This window comes from Anomaloglossus baeobatrachus, chromosome 5, assembly GCF_048569485.1.
Source record: "Anomaloglossus baeobatrachus isolate aAnoBae1 chromosome 5, aAnoBae1.hap1, whole genome shotgun sequence".
Lineage (NCBI taxonomy): Eukaryota > Metazoa > Chordata > Amphibia > Anura > Aromobatidae > Anomaloglossus > Anomaloglossus baeobatrachus.
The window spans coordinates 577,941,081-577,956,520 of record NC_134357.1 but is presented as its reverse complement, the minus strand read 5'-3'; positions in this window follow the sequence as shown (position 1 = coordinate 577,956,520).

Below are 15,440 nucleotides of genomic sequence, written 5' to 3'. Positions count from 1 at the left end.
ATAACAAGATGGAGACGACATTTCCCAGTACAGAGGCCGGAATATCAGCAGAACGTATGTGACCGAGACAGATAGAGCCGCCGCCATTATATCTGAGGAGCAGAGAGAGGAACCTCCCCCGCCCCAAATAGTCTCAGAGTTGAAGGGGTTAATGCCACCTGCCCCAGTAATGGGGAATCTCCACACACCTCCACCTGCAGAGCCGCACACTAGATATATGGCTGCTCTGTGCTTCCAGGACCTGTGATGATGTCACATGGAGGGGAGGAGTCAGGGTCACATGATCAGCTCCTCAGTGTATGTTAGTCGCCGTTTCACAGTTGGCGGCGTTGTGATGTAACGCTCTGAATTGATTGTTTCTCCGCGTTGTTGGAAATCCCCATGGATAACGCCATCTGCGCCCCAAACACTGAGGCCAGGATTTCCCGGCTGAGGACGGGGTCTTGAATGTCTTTTTCTGGGGCGAGCCTTTGTGCTGATATTCCATGGACGGACGTTTCGGCTCCGGTCCGTAGTGGTGTACACAAGCTTCATCTCCGGTCACAATTGAATGCAGAAAGGCGTCACCTTCATTCTCGTAACGTGAGAGGATTTCCTGGTAAATGTCCAGTCTGTGGCTTTCATGTCAGACGTCAGCATCCGGGGCAGCCATCGTGCACAGATCTTCCCATAACCAAGCAGAGCAATAATGTGACTACACGTTCCTGTGAAATGCCGATTGTGCTTACAATTTCTCTCTGAGTGACACGACCATCATCCTGAGTCTACGTTTTCCATGTGTAACTCCGTGGTTGCTGTCACAGGACGTCCAACTCTTTCTTTGTCACACAAGTCAGACGTTCCCCGTCACCATCTTTATTCTTACTACTGGCCCAACAACGCACAGTGCACATCAGCACAATCACCATACACCGCTTGTGTTCTCTGATGGATCTCCTTTGGGGTGACACCTTCTGCTGTCAAGAATTCAATGACAGCACGTTGCCTAAATCACATTGACCTATCGTCTGCTCAGGGATCCATTCTTTACACTGTAACAACACAACCGTTCATTGCTAAGGTTTCCCACCAACTGGAGCTGTAGAGGAGAGTCTACTGAACAGTCCAGTACCTGCCCCATACCAGCGCTGCCATCTGTGAGGAGTTATGGAGGCATTACTTGTCATTCAACCCTCATATTAATGTTTTTCGCCTTACAGCTCCATTTCCCTGACCTGCGCTAAGTCCCGGGGGTCCGGCGCTCTCTGTGTTATAGATTTGAAGCGTCCTGGTAGACGTTTCTCCAGGCCTCTCCCTTAGACCGTGCTCACACTGTTGTATATTCTCTCATGTATCAGACTCGAGTGTTGAGCCGAGTGTCATTCACTATAATTCGATTCCTTTATATACAAGAATCGGATAAAAGTGCGGAGAAGATGGAGAGATTAAAGGGTTTATCCGACGCTTTTTTTTTTTTTAACTATTAGGCTACAGAGATACATGTAGGTGGACACCAACTATTTACCTGCTCTGCTGTGAGCTTGTCTCTCTTTGCACAAAGGTCATGTTACATAGTTACACTCGTAGGTTGAAAAAAGACCTATAGTTAGGTCCAGAAATATTTGGACAGTGACACAATTTTCGCGAGTTGGGCTCTGCATGCCACCACATTAGATTTGAAATGAAACCTCTACAACAGAATTCAAGTGCAGATTGTAACGTTTAATTTGAAGGTTTGAACAAAAATATCTGATAGAAATTGTAGGAATTGTACACATTTCTTTACAAACACTCCACATTTTAGGAGGTCAAAAGTAATTGGACAAATAAACCAAACCCAAACAAAATATTTTTATTTTCAATATTTTGTTGCGAATCCTTTGGAGGCAATCACTGCCTTAAGTCTGGAACCCATGGACATCACCAAACGCTGGGTTTCCTCCTTCTTAATGCTTTGCCAGGCCTTTACAGCCGCAGCCTTCAGGTCTTGCTTGTTTGTGGGTCTTTCCGTCTTAAGTCTGGATTTGAGCAAGTGAAATGCATGCTCAATTGGGTTAAGATCTGGTGATTGACTTGGTCATTGCAGAATGTTCCACTTTTTTGCACTCATGAACTCCTGGGTAGCTTTGGCTGTATGCTTGGGGTCATTGTCCATCTGTACTATGAAGCGCCGTCCGATCAACTTTGCGTCATTTGGCTGAATCTGGGCTGAAAGTATATCCCGGTACACTTCAGAATTCATCCGGCTACTCTTGTCTGCTGTTATGTCATCAATAAACACAAGTGACCCAGTGCCATTGAAAGCCATGCATGCCCATGCCATCACGTTGCCTCCACCATGTTTTACAGAGGATGTGGTGTGCCTTGGATCATGTGCCGTTCCCTTTCTTCTCCAAACTTTTTTCTTCCCATCATTCTGGTACAGGTTGATCTTGGTCTCATCTGTCCGTAGAATACTTTTCCAGAACTGAGCTGGCTTCATGAGGTGTTTTTCAGCAAATTTAACTCTGGCCTGTCTATTTTTGGAATTGATGAATGGTTTGCATCTAGATGTGAACCCTTTGTATTTACTTTCATGGAGTCTTCTCTTTACTGTTGACTTAGAAACAGATACACCTACTTCACTGAGAGTGTTCTGGACTTCAGTTGATGTTGTGAACGGGTTCTTCTTCACCAAAGAAAGTATGCGGCGATCATCCACCACTGTTGTCATCCGTGGACGTCCAGGCCTTTTTGAGTTCCCAAGCTCACCAGTCAATTCCTTTTTTCTCAGAATGTACCCGACTGTTGATTTTGCTACTCCAAGCATGTCTGCTATCTCTCTGATGGATTTTTTTTTTTTTTCAGCCTCAGGATGTTCTGCTTCACCTCAATTGAGAGTTCCTTAGACCGCATGTTGTCTGGTCTCAGCAACAGCTTCCAAATGCAAAACCACACACCTGTAATCAACCCCAGACCTTTTAACTACTTCATTGATTACAGGTTAACGAGGGAGACGCCTTCAGAGTTAATTGCAGCCCTTAGAGTCCCTTGTCCAATTACTTTTGGTCCCTTGAAAAAGAGGAGGCTATGCATTACAGAGCTATGATTCCTAAACCCTTTCTCCGATTTGGATGTGAAAACTCTCATATTGCAGCTGGGAGTGTGCACTTTCAGCCCATATTATATATATAATTGTATCTCTGAACATGTTTTTGTAAACAGCTAAAATAACAAAACTTGTGTCACTGTCCAAATATTTCTGGACCTAACTGTAGGTCCATCTATATCAACCTTTCTCCACCAATTATACATTTTGTCATTAAGTCATTTATAACCAACAATGTTGTGTTTACTGAGGAAATCATCCAGCCCCTTTTTAAAAGCAGTTATAGTATCTGCCATTACTACCTCTTCTGGTAGGGCATTCCACAGTCTGACTGCTCTAACTGTAAAGAACCCTTTCCTATTTAGCTGTCGGAATCACTTTTCTTCCACTCGCAGCGAATGCCCCCTGGTCCTTAGTATAGTCTTTGGAAGGAATAAGTCATGTGCCAGTCCTTTATATTGACCACACATGTATTTATACATATAAGGTTTGTTTCACACGTCAGTGAAAAACACAGACGTTTTCCACTGGCGTGTTAAAAAAACCTATGTTCCTCCGTGTGATTCACGGCACACGTGTGTTGTCCATGTGCAATCCGTGATACATGATCCGTACTCCGTGGTTTCATATGGACATAAACTCACCTGTCCAGTTCCTGCTGTCCATGGTACTGAACTCTCCAGCATCTGGCCCCCGCTGTCTTTCACCTCTGCAGAACCTTGCGGGTCGGCTCTGGCTGCATTCATAAATTTGCATGCCATAATGACCCGGCCAGGAAGCTGCAAAGAACAGAGGCTGAACAGAGCATCGGTGGAGCCGGGTGAGTTGAAAATGCTTTTTATTTTCAATGTCTGTATTTTTCTGGTACGTGTTTCACAGATCACACCATAGTGTGGTCCGTGGGATATCAGTGATGCAAAAAAAAAACAAAACAGACTTGTCTCCGTGCGGCAATCACAGACACGCGTGTACGCTTCACGGAGACACGGTTAGTGAAAAATCACTGATGTGTGCGCAGACCCACTGATTATAATGGGTCTGCGTATGTCCATGATTCTGGTACGTATAAAAAAAAGCACATACGTACCAGAATCACTAACTAATCTGAAACAGGCCTTAATGAGATCTCCTCTGAGACGTCTTTTTTTCTAAGTTAAACAGATCTAATTTTTTCAACCTCTCATCATATGGGAGACCTCCATTCCTTGTAGTAGTCTAGTTGCCTGCTTTTGAACTGACTCTAACTTCTGAATGTTCTTTTCAAAATGTGAATCCCAAAACTGGATCCATATTCTAGATTTGGCCTTACAAGTGATTTATAGACAGGTAACAATATGTTGGGATCACGGGATCTAATCTCTCTTTTTATACACCCTAAAATCTTGTTTGCTTTAGCAGCTGCGGCTTGACATTGAGAGCTGCTGCTCAGCTTATTTGTAACGAAAATACCCAAGTCCTTCTCCTGTTCTGCAGTCCCGAGTTTAAGGTTCCTGTTGCTATTTTGCACCCTTTGAGACGTAAATAAATACTTTATAAAGTCTTACCTTTTTGTATGCAAATGTTTTTTATGGTCACGGGGGCGGGCTGTCTTGCGTCCGTTATTCTCCCTCCTGCCACTTTACGCCGTCCCCCATTGCTCATTTCCATACCTGAGGACGCCGCCCAGTGCACCCGAGGTCTCGTGCATGCCCAGTGCCACTCTCGCGGGACTGAGCACTGTGCAAAGTGTGACCGCTGGTGACGTGTTGCGCAGGCGTGAGATTATGGGCAGCGCTGTGATTGTCATCAGCAGTGTCATCCAAGTACCCGCCCATAATCTCGTGCCCGCGCTTTTCCCTCTGCCTCCACCGTTATGCGCAAGCGCTGGCCATATGAACTCACGTCACCTATTACCGCAGGCGCGAGATTATGGGCGGCGCTGTGATTGTCATCTGCAGCGTCATCCAAGTACCCGCCCATAATCTCGTGCCCGTGGTAATAGGTAAGGTGGGTCATATGGCCAGCGCTTGCGCATAACAGTGGCGGCAGAGGGAAAAGCGCGGGCACGAGATTATGGGCGGGTACTTGGATGACGCTGCTGATGACAATCACAGCGCTGCCCATAATCTCACGCCTGCGCAACACGTCACCAGCGGTCACACTGTGCACAGTGCTCAGTCCCGCGAGAGTGGCACTGGGCATGCACGAGACCTCGGGAGCACTGGGCGGCGTCCTCAGGTATGGAAATGAGCAATGGGGGACGGCGTAAAGTGGCAGGAGGGAGAATAACGGACGCAAGACAGCCCGCCCCCGTGACCATACCTAGAAAGAATATAGAAACACGTAAAACATTGATGCACTACCCTTAGAATTCAATAAAGCTCCATGACCTGTGAATCTCACTTCTTGTGGAGCCGTGCAATGTCATTGGAGACACTATGTATCTCTTGCCCAGAGGTTGATAGAAAAAATATGTCCTTCGGTGAATCTTTATGGACCAGCGTTGGTCTAACTCTTTCATAGTATGTGTTAAACCACTGGAAAGAAACAAAAAAATAAATTATTAGCTCACTGAAGAGCCAAGTTACAACACTAAGTGGAGAAGACATCTTAGTGAAATATTACCATTTCTTCCTCCTTAGTCAGAACAAAGCTAGCCACTTGATGCGAAGCTATTTTATGCAACTTAACCCCAATGATAACCAGGTCTTCCCACAAATATCTGTAGTGGATCCTCTCCTTCCACTCAGAAACCTATTAGTGAAGTGGTGGGAAACTTTAAGGGATTGTGAAATAAACCATATTTACTAAAAAATGAAGAGGAAGAGAGAACTGCTTACGGTCATGTTTTGCACTACCCCTGGTCGTTGCAAATGCTTCAAAACAAGCAGGGCCTGAAGATAGTAAATAATTTGTAGCTTTGTGTCCTGATTCAAGGACTTGCCCTGGGTAGCTCGGATGCATTTCAAGAAGGGTGGCTTTTAGAGATGAGCGAACCGGTCGCGGTTCGGCTCGAGGTTGGTTCGCCGAACGGACCTCCCGTTCGAGTTCGGTTCGTCGAACGTTCGACGAACCGAACTCGAACTGCATAGGAAACAATGGCAGGCAATCACAAACACAGAAAAACACCTAGAAAACACCCTCAAAGGTGTCCAAAAGGTCACAAACAACTCACAACACATGGGAAAGTGACAAGGACATATACTCATGCGAAAACAAAAGAGCTGGACAAGGAAAAAGAGGAGGACACACAGATATATGAGTATATGCAAGGAAACATGCCATTATTGTGCAACTTGAGCCCTGCTCATTCTTGGCTTCCAATCTTGATAAATTGCCTGAGCTCGCCACGTACGTCTTGGGGATCTTGTCGTGTCCTGCAGCCAGCGTTCTCTCGGAACCTGTCTTCAGTGCTGCTGTGGGTCTGCTGGCAGATAAGCACACGTGTCTGTCCACTGACAATGTGGACATGGCTCTCAGAGGACTTTTCTTCCCCGGGGTCAGCCAAGGGACGGGAAAGGCACGCGTATTTTTGAGAGTGCTTCATGCAAAGCATCTTTTTCTTTTTCAAAAGGGGGCTCAACCGATGCCAGTCAAGTGGGGTGTGTGTGGCCCAGTGAGTGGCAACGAGGGAGACTGTGGTTGGAGTCCCCTCGCTGTGTTTCTAAAAGAACCAAGATGAACAAGTCATGGCTCTCAGAGGACTTTTCTTCCCCGGGGTCAGCCAGGGGACGGGAAAGGCACGCGTATTTTTGAGAGTGCTTCATGCAAAGCATCTTTTTCTTTTTCAAAAGGGGGCTCAACCGATGCCAGTCAAGTGGGGTGTGTGTGGCCCAGTGAGTGGCAACGAGGGAGACTGTGGTTGGAGTCCCCTCGCTGTGATTCTAAAAGAACCAAGATGAACAAGTCATGGCTCTCAGAGGACTTTTCTTCCCCGGGGTCAGCCAGGGGACGGGAAAGGCACGCGTATTTTTGAGAGTGCTTCATGCAAAGCATCTTTTTCTTTTTCAAAAGGGGGCTCAACCGATGCCAGTCAAGTGGGGTGTGTGTGGCCCAGTGAGTGGCAACGAGGGAGACTGTGGTTGGAGTCCCCTCGCTGTGTTTCTAAAAGAACCAAGATGAACAAGTCATGGCTCTCAGAGGACTTTTCTTCCCCGGGGTCAGCCAGGGGACGGGAAAGGCACGCGTATTTTTGAGAGTGCTTCATGCAAAGCATCTTTTTCTTTTTCAAAAGGGGGCTCAACCGATGCCAGTCAAGTGGGGTGTGTGTGGCCCAGTGAGTGGCAACGAGGGAGACTGTGGTTGGAGTCCCCTCGCTGTGTTTCTAAAAGAACCAAGATGAACAAGTCATGGCTCTCAGAGGACTTTTCTTCCCCGGGGTCAGCCAGGGGACGGGAAAGGCACGCGTATTTTTGAGAGTGCTTCATGCAAAGCATCTTTTTCTTTTTCAAAAGGGGGCTCAACCGATGCCAGTCAAGTGGGGTGTGTGTGGCCCAGTGAGTGGCAACGAGGGAGACTGTGGTTGGAGTCCCCTCGCTGTGTTTCTAAAAGAACCAAGATGAACAAGTCATGGCTCTCAGAGGACTTTTCTTCCCCGGGGTCAGCCAGGGGACGGGAAAGGCACGCGTATTTTTGAGAGTGCTTCATGCAAAGCATCTTTTTCTTTTTCAAAAGGGGGCTCAACCGATGCCAGTCAAGTGGGGTGTGTGTGGCCCAGTGAGTGGCAACGAGGGAGACTGTGGTTGGAGTCCCCTCGCTGTGTTTCTAAAAGAACCAAGATGAACAAGTCATGGCTCTCAGAGGACTTTTCTTCCCCGGGGTCAGCCAGGGGACGGGAAAGGCACGCGTATTTTTGAGAGTGCTTCATGCAAAGCATCTTTTTCTTTTTCAAAAGGGGGCTCAACCGATGCCAGTCAAGTGGGGTGTGTGTGGCCCAGTGAGTGGCAACGAGGGAGACTGTGGTTGGAGTCCCCTCGCTGTGTTTCTAAAAGAACCAAGATGAACAAGTCATGGCTCTCAGAGGACTTTTCTTCCCCGGGGTCAGCCAGGGGACGGGAAAGGCACGCGTATTTTTGAGAGTGCTTCATGCAAAGCATCTTTTTCTTTTTCAAAAGGGGGCTCAACCGATGCCAGTCAAGTGGGGTGTGTGTGGCCCAGTGAGTGGCAACGAGGGAGACTGTGGTTGGAGTCCCCTCGCTGTGTTTCTAAAAGAACCAAGATGAACAAGTCATGGCTCTCAGAGGACTTTTCTTCCCCGGGGTCAGCCAGGGGACGGGAAAGGCACGCGTATTTTTGAGAGTGCTTCATGCAAAGCATCTTTTTCTTTTTCAAAAGGGGGCTCAACCGATGCCAGTCAAGTGGGGTGTGTGTGGCCCAGTGAGTGGCAACGAGGGAGACTGTGGTTGGAGTCCCCTCGCTGTGTTTCTAAAAGAACCAAGATGAACAAGTCATGGCTCTCAGAGGACTTTTCTTCCCCGGGGTCAGCCAGGGGACGGGAAAGGCACGCGTATTTTTGAGAGTGCTTCATGCAAAGCATCTTTTTCTTTTTCAAAAGGGGGCTCAACCGATGCCAGTCAAGTGGGGTGTGTGTGGCCCAGTGAGTGGCAACGAGGGAGACTGTGGTTGGAGTCCCCTCGCTGTGTTTCTAAAAGAACCAAGATGAACAAGTCATGGCTCTCAGAGGACTTTTCTTCCCCGGGGACAGCCAGGGGACGGGAAAGGCACGCGTATTTTTGAGAGTGCTTCATGCAAAGCATCTTTTTCTTTTTCAAAAGGGGGCTCAACCGATGCCAGTCAAGTGGGGTGTGTGTGGCCCAGTGAGTGGCAACGAGGGAGACTGTGGTTGGAGTCCCCTCGCTGTGTTTCTAAAAGAACCAAGATGAACAAGTCATGGCTCTCAGAGGACTTTTCTTCCCCGGGGTCAGCCAGGGGACGGGAAAGGCACGCGTATTTTTGAGAGTGCTTCATGCAAAGCATCTTTTTCTTTTTCAAAAGGGGGCTCAACCGATGCCAGTCAAGTGGGGTGTGTGTGGCCCAGTGAGTGGCAACGAGGGAGACTGTGGTTGGAGTCCCCTCGCTGTGTTTCTAAAAGAACCAAGATGAACAAGTCATGGCTCTCAGAGGACTTTTCTTCCCCGGGGTCAGCCAGGGGACGGGAAAGGCACGCGTATTTTTGAGAGTGCTTCATGCAAAGCATCTTTTTCTTTTTCAAAAGGGGGCTCAACCGATGCCAGTCAAGTGGGGTGTGTGTGGCCCAGTGAGTGGCAACGAGGGAGACTGTGGTTGGAGTCCCCTCGCTGTGTTTCTAAAAGAACCAAGATGAACAAGTCATGGCTCTCAGAGGACTTTTCTTCCCCGGGGTCAGCCAGGGGACGGGAAAGGCACGCGTATTTTTGAGAGTGCTTCATGCAAAGCATCTTTTTCTTTTTCAAAAGGGGGCTCAACCGATGCCAGTCAAGTGGGGTGTGTGTGGCCCAGTGAGTGGCAACGAGGGAGACTGTGGTTGGAGTCCCCTCGCTGTGTTTCTAAAAGAACCAAGATGAACAAGTCATGGCTCTCAGAGGACTTTTCTTCCCCGGGGTCAGCCAGGGGACGGGAAAGGCACGCGTATTTTTGAGAGTGCTTCATGCAAAGCATCTTTTTCTTTTTCAAAAGGGGGCTCAACCGATGCCAGTCAAGTGGGGTGTGTGTGGCCCAGTGAGTGGCAACGAGGGAGACTGTGGTTGGAGTCCCCTCGCTGTGTTTCTAAAAGAACCAAGATGAACAAGTCATGGCTCTCAGAGGACTTTTCTTCCCCGGGGTCAGCCAGGGGACGGGAAAGGCACGCGTATTTTTGAGAGTGCTTCATGCAAAGCATCTTTTTCTTTTTCAAAAGGGGGCTCAACCGATGCCAGTCAAGTGGGGTGTGTGTGGCCCAGTGAGTGGCAACGAGGGAGACTGTGGTTGGAGTCCCCTCGCTGTGTTTCTAAAAGAACCAAGATGAACAAGTCATGGCTCTCAGAGGACTTTTCTTCCCCGGGGTCAGCCAGGGGACGGGAAAGGCACGCGTATTTTTGAGAGTGCTTCATGCAAAGCATCTTTTTCTTTTTCAAAAGGGGGCTCAACCGATGCCAGTCAAGTGGGGTGTGTGTGGCCCAGTGAGTGGCAACGAGGGAGACTGTGGTTGGAGTCCCCTCGCTGTGTTTCTAAAAGAACCAAGATGAACAAGTCATGGCTCTCAGAGGACTTTTCTTCCCCGGGGTCAGCCAGGGGACGGGAAAGGCACGCGTATTTTTGAGAGTGCTTCATGCAAAGCATCTTTTTCTTTTTCAAAAGGGGGCTCAACCGATGCCAGTCAAGTGGGGTGTGTGTGGCCCAGTGAGTGGCAACGAGGGAGACTGTGGTTGGAGTCCCCTCGCTGTGTTATACATGCTTTTAGAAGGGCATGACATGGCTTGGAGGTTGACTTTCATAAAATGCAAACTGTTGGCTACCAAAATGCTGCCTTTCCAACAACTGTGGTTATAGGCAATGAGGAACATACTGATGAAGATGAGACGCAGATACCCGATTGGGATGACAACTTAAATATTCGGTCAGGGCAAGAAGAAACTCGGTCTGAGGGGGAGGGGAGTGCAAACACAACAATTGATGATGAAGTTCTAGATCCCACCTACTGTCAACCCACAGTCAGACACTCGAGGAGGTCAATAGAGGCGGTGGAGGAGGATGCAACCGACGTCGAAGTAACCTGGCGCCTTCCTGGACACAGTCGGAGCACTGGTAGCACGTCTACAACTGCATCCTCAGCCACCACTCTGCCTCTGAGCATTATTCGGGGTGGATCAACAGGTCGCATGGCCTCTAAGCCTTGCCTAGCCTGGTCCTTTTTTGACATAAAAAAAGATCGGCCAAATTATGTGATCTGTAACATTTGCCATGGTTATCTTAGTAGAGGTCAAAACCTCAGCAGTTTGACAACTTCTTCCATGAATCGTCACATGAATAAATATCATATGGCCTGGTGGGAAGCTCACCGTGCTGCAATGCGGCCTAGTGGAGCCAACCATCCACCGCCTGCCCCTTCCAGGGCATCCGCGCGCTCGTCATCTTCTAGGACTGTGGGGACAGCTGTCACACCTGTTTTTCCACCCACAACTTCCACCACTGTAACCGCAACAGGCAGTTTGCTTGGTAGGTCGTCAGTTGGTTTGGAAGGGGAAACAAGTGAGTGTGTACAGCTCTCTCAGACATCGATAGCACCAACTTTGGATGAAGGCAACATCATGTCTCCGCCTGCACTTTCCTCCCAAAGCTGCATTTTTCCAGGGACACCCTACTCAACACCGTCTACACACAGCAGCCAGATCTCTGTCCCTCAGATGTGGTCAAATAAAAGGCCACTTCCTTCGACCCATGACAAAGCGAAGAGGTTGACTCTATCCCTCTGTAAGCTGTTGGCTACAGAAATGCTGCCTTTCCGCCTAGTGGACACACAGGATTTTAGAGACCTTATATCTGTCGCTGTGCCCCAGTACCAGATGCCTAGTCGCCACTACTTCTCTAAGAAAGGTGTGCCCGCGCTACACCAGCATGTCGCACACAATATCACCGCTTCCTTGAGAAACTCTGTGTGTGAACGGGTGAATTTCACCACCGATACTTGGACCAGTAAGCATGGACAGGGACGTTACATGTCGCTGACTGGGCACTGGGTAACTATGGTGATAGATGGTGAAGGGTCTGCTGCACAAGTCTTGCCGTCCCCACGACTTGTGTGTCAATCCTCTGTCTGTCCAAGTTCCGCCACTGCTTCTGCATCCTCCACCTCATCTGGGTCCTCCACCTCCGCCCCAAGCCTGCCTGGTCAGGCCACCAGCGTTCTCACTGCGCAGAAGGAATCACGCACCCCTCATTACTATGCTGGCAGCAGAGCGCAACGGCATCAGGCGGTCTTTAGCTTGACATGTCTTGGGAATAAGAGTCACACAGCTGAGGAGTTGTGGTCAGCTCTGCGGTCCGAGTTTAATAAATGGTTGTCTCCACTCAACCTGCAGCCTGGTAAGGCCGTGTGCGACAATGCTGCAAACCTGGGTGCGGCCCTTCGCCTGGGCAAGGTGACACACGTGCCTTGTATGGCTCACGTGTTGAACCTTGTTGTCCAGCAATTTTTAACACACTATCCCGGCCTAGATGGCCTTCTGACCAGGGCACGGAAACTGTCTGCAGTGCTCACTTCCGCCGTTCAAGCGCTGCAGCTGAGCGACTTGCATCGCTCCAGAAGTCTTTCGGCCTGCCGGTTCATCGCCTGAAATGCGATGTGGCGACACGCTGGAATTCAACTCTCCACATGTTACAGCGACTGTGGCAGCACCGCAGAGCCCTGGTGCAATACGTCATGACGTATAGCCTGGGCCAACGAGATGCAGAGGTGGGGCAGATCACCCTGATGGAGTGATCTCAGATCACGGACCTATGCACCCTTCTGCACAGTTTCGACATGGCGACGAATATGTTTAGCGCTGACAATGCCATTATCAGCATGACGATTACAGTCATTTACATGCTGGAGCACACGCTAAACACTATTCGGAGTCAGGGGGTGGGACAACAGGAAGGGGAGGAACTACAGGAGGATTCATATGCGCAAGACACAACAACATCACCAAGGTCCAGACGTTCATCATCACCAACGCGGCAGGCATGGGACCATGGGGGACAGGGATCAACAAGGGCGCATGGTAGCAGGCGAGATGTTGAGGAAGGTGCAGGAGGACATGAAGATATGGAGGACGAACTGTCCATGGACATGGAAGACTCAGCAGATGAGGGGGACCTTGGTCAAATTTAAGTTGAAAGAGGTTGGGGGGAGATGACAGAGGAAGAAAGAACGGTTAGCACCTCTATGCCACAAACACAGCGTGGACTTGGTCCGCATGGCTGCGCAAGACACATGAGTGCCTTCTTGTTGCACTACCTCCAACATGACCCTCGTATTGTCAAAATTAGAAGTGATGATGACTACTGGCTTGCCACACTATTAGATCCCCGGGACAAGTCCAAATTTTGTGACATAATTCCACCCATAGAAAGGGACGCACGTATGCAGGAGTATCAGCAGAAGCTGTTACTCGATCTTAGCTCGGCTTTTCCACCAAACAACCGTGCAGGTGAAGGGAGTGATTCTCCCAGTTGTAACTTGACAAACATGGGACGGCCTCGTCATCTTCAACAGTCTACCCGTACCAGTAGGACCGTATCTGGTGCTGGTAACAGCAATTTTATGGAATCTTTTCATAATTTTTTTAGACCCTCCTTTGCAAGGCCACCAGAGACATCAAGTGTGTCACATAGTCAACGGATGGAGAGGATGATACAGGAGTATCTCCAAATGAACATCGATGCAATGACTTTGCAAATGGAGCCTTGCTCCTTTTGTGCTTCAAATCTAGAAAAATGTCAAGAGCTCTCCAGTTACGCCTTGAAGATTTTGTCGTGTCCAGCTGCCAGCGTTGTCTCTGAACGTGTCTTCAGTGCTGCTGGGTGTGTGCTGACAGATAAGCGCACGCGTCTGTCCAGTGACAATGTGGACAGACTGACGTTCATCAAAATGAACAAGTCATGGATCCAGAAGGAATTTACTACCCCTGTGTCATCCTGGGGAGAGTAAATGCTTGTGGATTTGGAATGTGCTTGATGCAAATCAAAACATCCTGTTTGCAACTAGGGCACAAGTCCTGCCACTGATGGGGTGTCTGTGTGCCCAATTTGGGGAAAAAAGGTAGACTCCGCTTGGAGTAACCCTTGCTTGCTGTGTTTTTTAAAAATGATACAAGATGAACAGATCTGAAGGCAAGATGAAGGCAACATCATGTCTCCGCCTGCACTTTTCTCACAAACCTGCATTTTTCCAGGGACACCCTACTCAACACCGTCTACAGACAGCAGCCAGATCTATGTCCCTCAGATGTGGTCAAATAAAAGGCCACTTACTGCGACCCATGACAAAGCTAAGTGGTTGACTCTATCCCTCTGTAAGCTGTTGGCTACCGAAATGCTGCCTTTACGCGTAGTGGACACACAGGATTTTACAGACCTTATGTCTGTCGCTGTGCCCCAGTACCAGATGCCCAATCACCACTGCTTCTCCAAGAAAAGCATGCCCGCGCTACACCAGCATGTCGCACACAACATCACCACTTCCTTGAGAAAATCTGTGTGCGACAGGGTGCATTTCAACACAGATACTTGGACCAGTAAGCATAGACAGGGTCATTATATGTCACTGACTGGGCACTGGCAAACTATGGTGAGAGATGGAGAAGGGTCTGCTGTACAAGTCTTGCCGTCCCCACGAGTTGTTTCAATCCTTGTTCTGTATGTAGAAGTTAATACACTGCTTCTGCCTCTTCAACCTCGTGTGGGTCCTCTACCTTGGCGCAAACCCTGTGTGGTCAGGCCACCCTTCCTTGCAACTGCGCACAAGGACTACCACACACCTCCTTACTATGCTGGCAGCAGAGCTCAATGCCATCAGGCGGTCAAAGTTTTACTTTGAAATGTATGGGAAATGTGAGTCACACCGCTATTACAGAGAATAGTAGTCAGGCAGGGTCAAAACATTAATTGAGGAACAGGAACAGAATGGGACGGCCAGGAAAGAATCAGAAAACAAGCAGAGGTGAAATGCGTATCGGCCAACAAGGTACATAAACAGCAAGCAGGAAAAGTAGTCAGGTAACAAGCACACAAAATCATAAAACTGAACTGGGGGTAAAATTAACCAGAGGTTCATAGCTATGTCTGGCAGTGGTCTGCAGACAGGATGGGCATAAAAAAGGGTGTGGTGTCTTCCCATTGGTTGTAGCTGAATGATGGTATTTCATCTGTGAGATACCCACCAGCTACATTCAGCCAGAGATTCTGCATCTGTCAAGGTAATGCAGCCCAGTGGGTGAGCATAACCTGCGTCCACCTGCGCCGCTGGCATCGACTACTCTCCCATCATCAGCACTATTCATGAAAGGAACACGTTGTCACCTGGCGACCGGAGTACAAATTGACGGAGCGGACTCCGTTGGTGACTTAACAGCCGTGTGCGGCAATGATGCAAACCTGGCTGCGGGCCATCCTCAGGGCAATGTGACACACGTGCCTTTTAGGGCTCACGTGTTGAACCGAATTCGCCAGCAATTTTTAAAACACCATCACGGCCTACATGGCCTTGTGCAGTGGGCACGCTCGCTATGTGCTCACTTCCATCGTGCGCACACAGCAGCTCAACAACTTTCATCACTCCGGAAGTCTTAGGGTCTGGCAGTTAAACGCCGTAAATGCGATGTTTCGACACGCAGGAATTGGAATCTGCACATGTTGCAGCGTGTGTGGCAGCACCGCAGAGCCCTGCTGAAATACG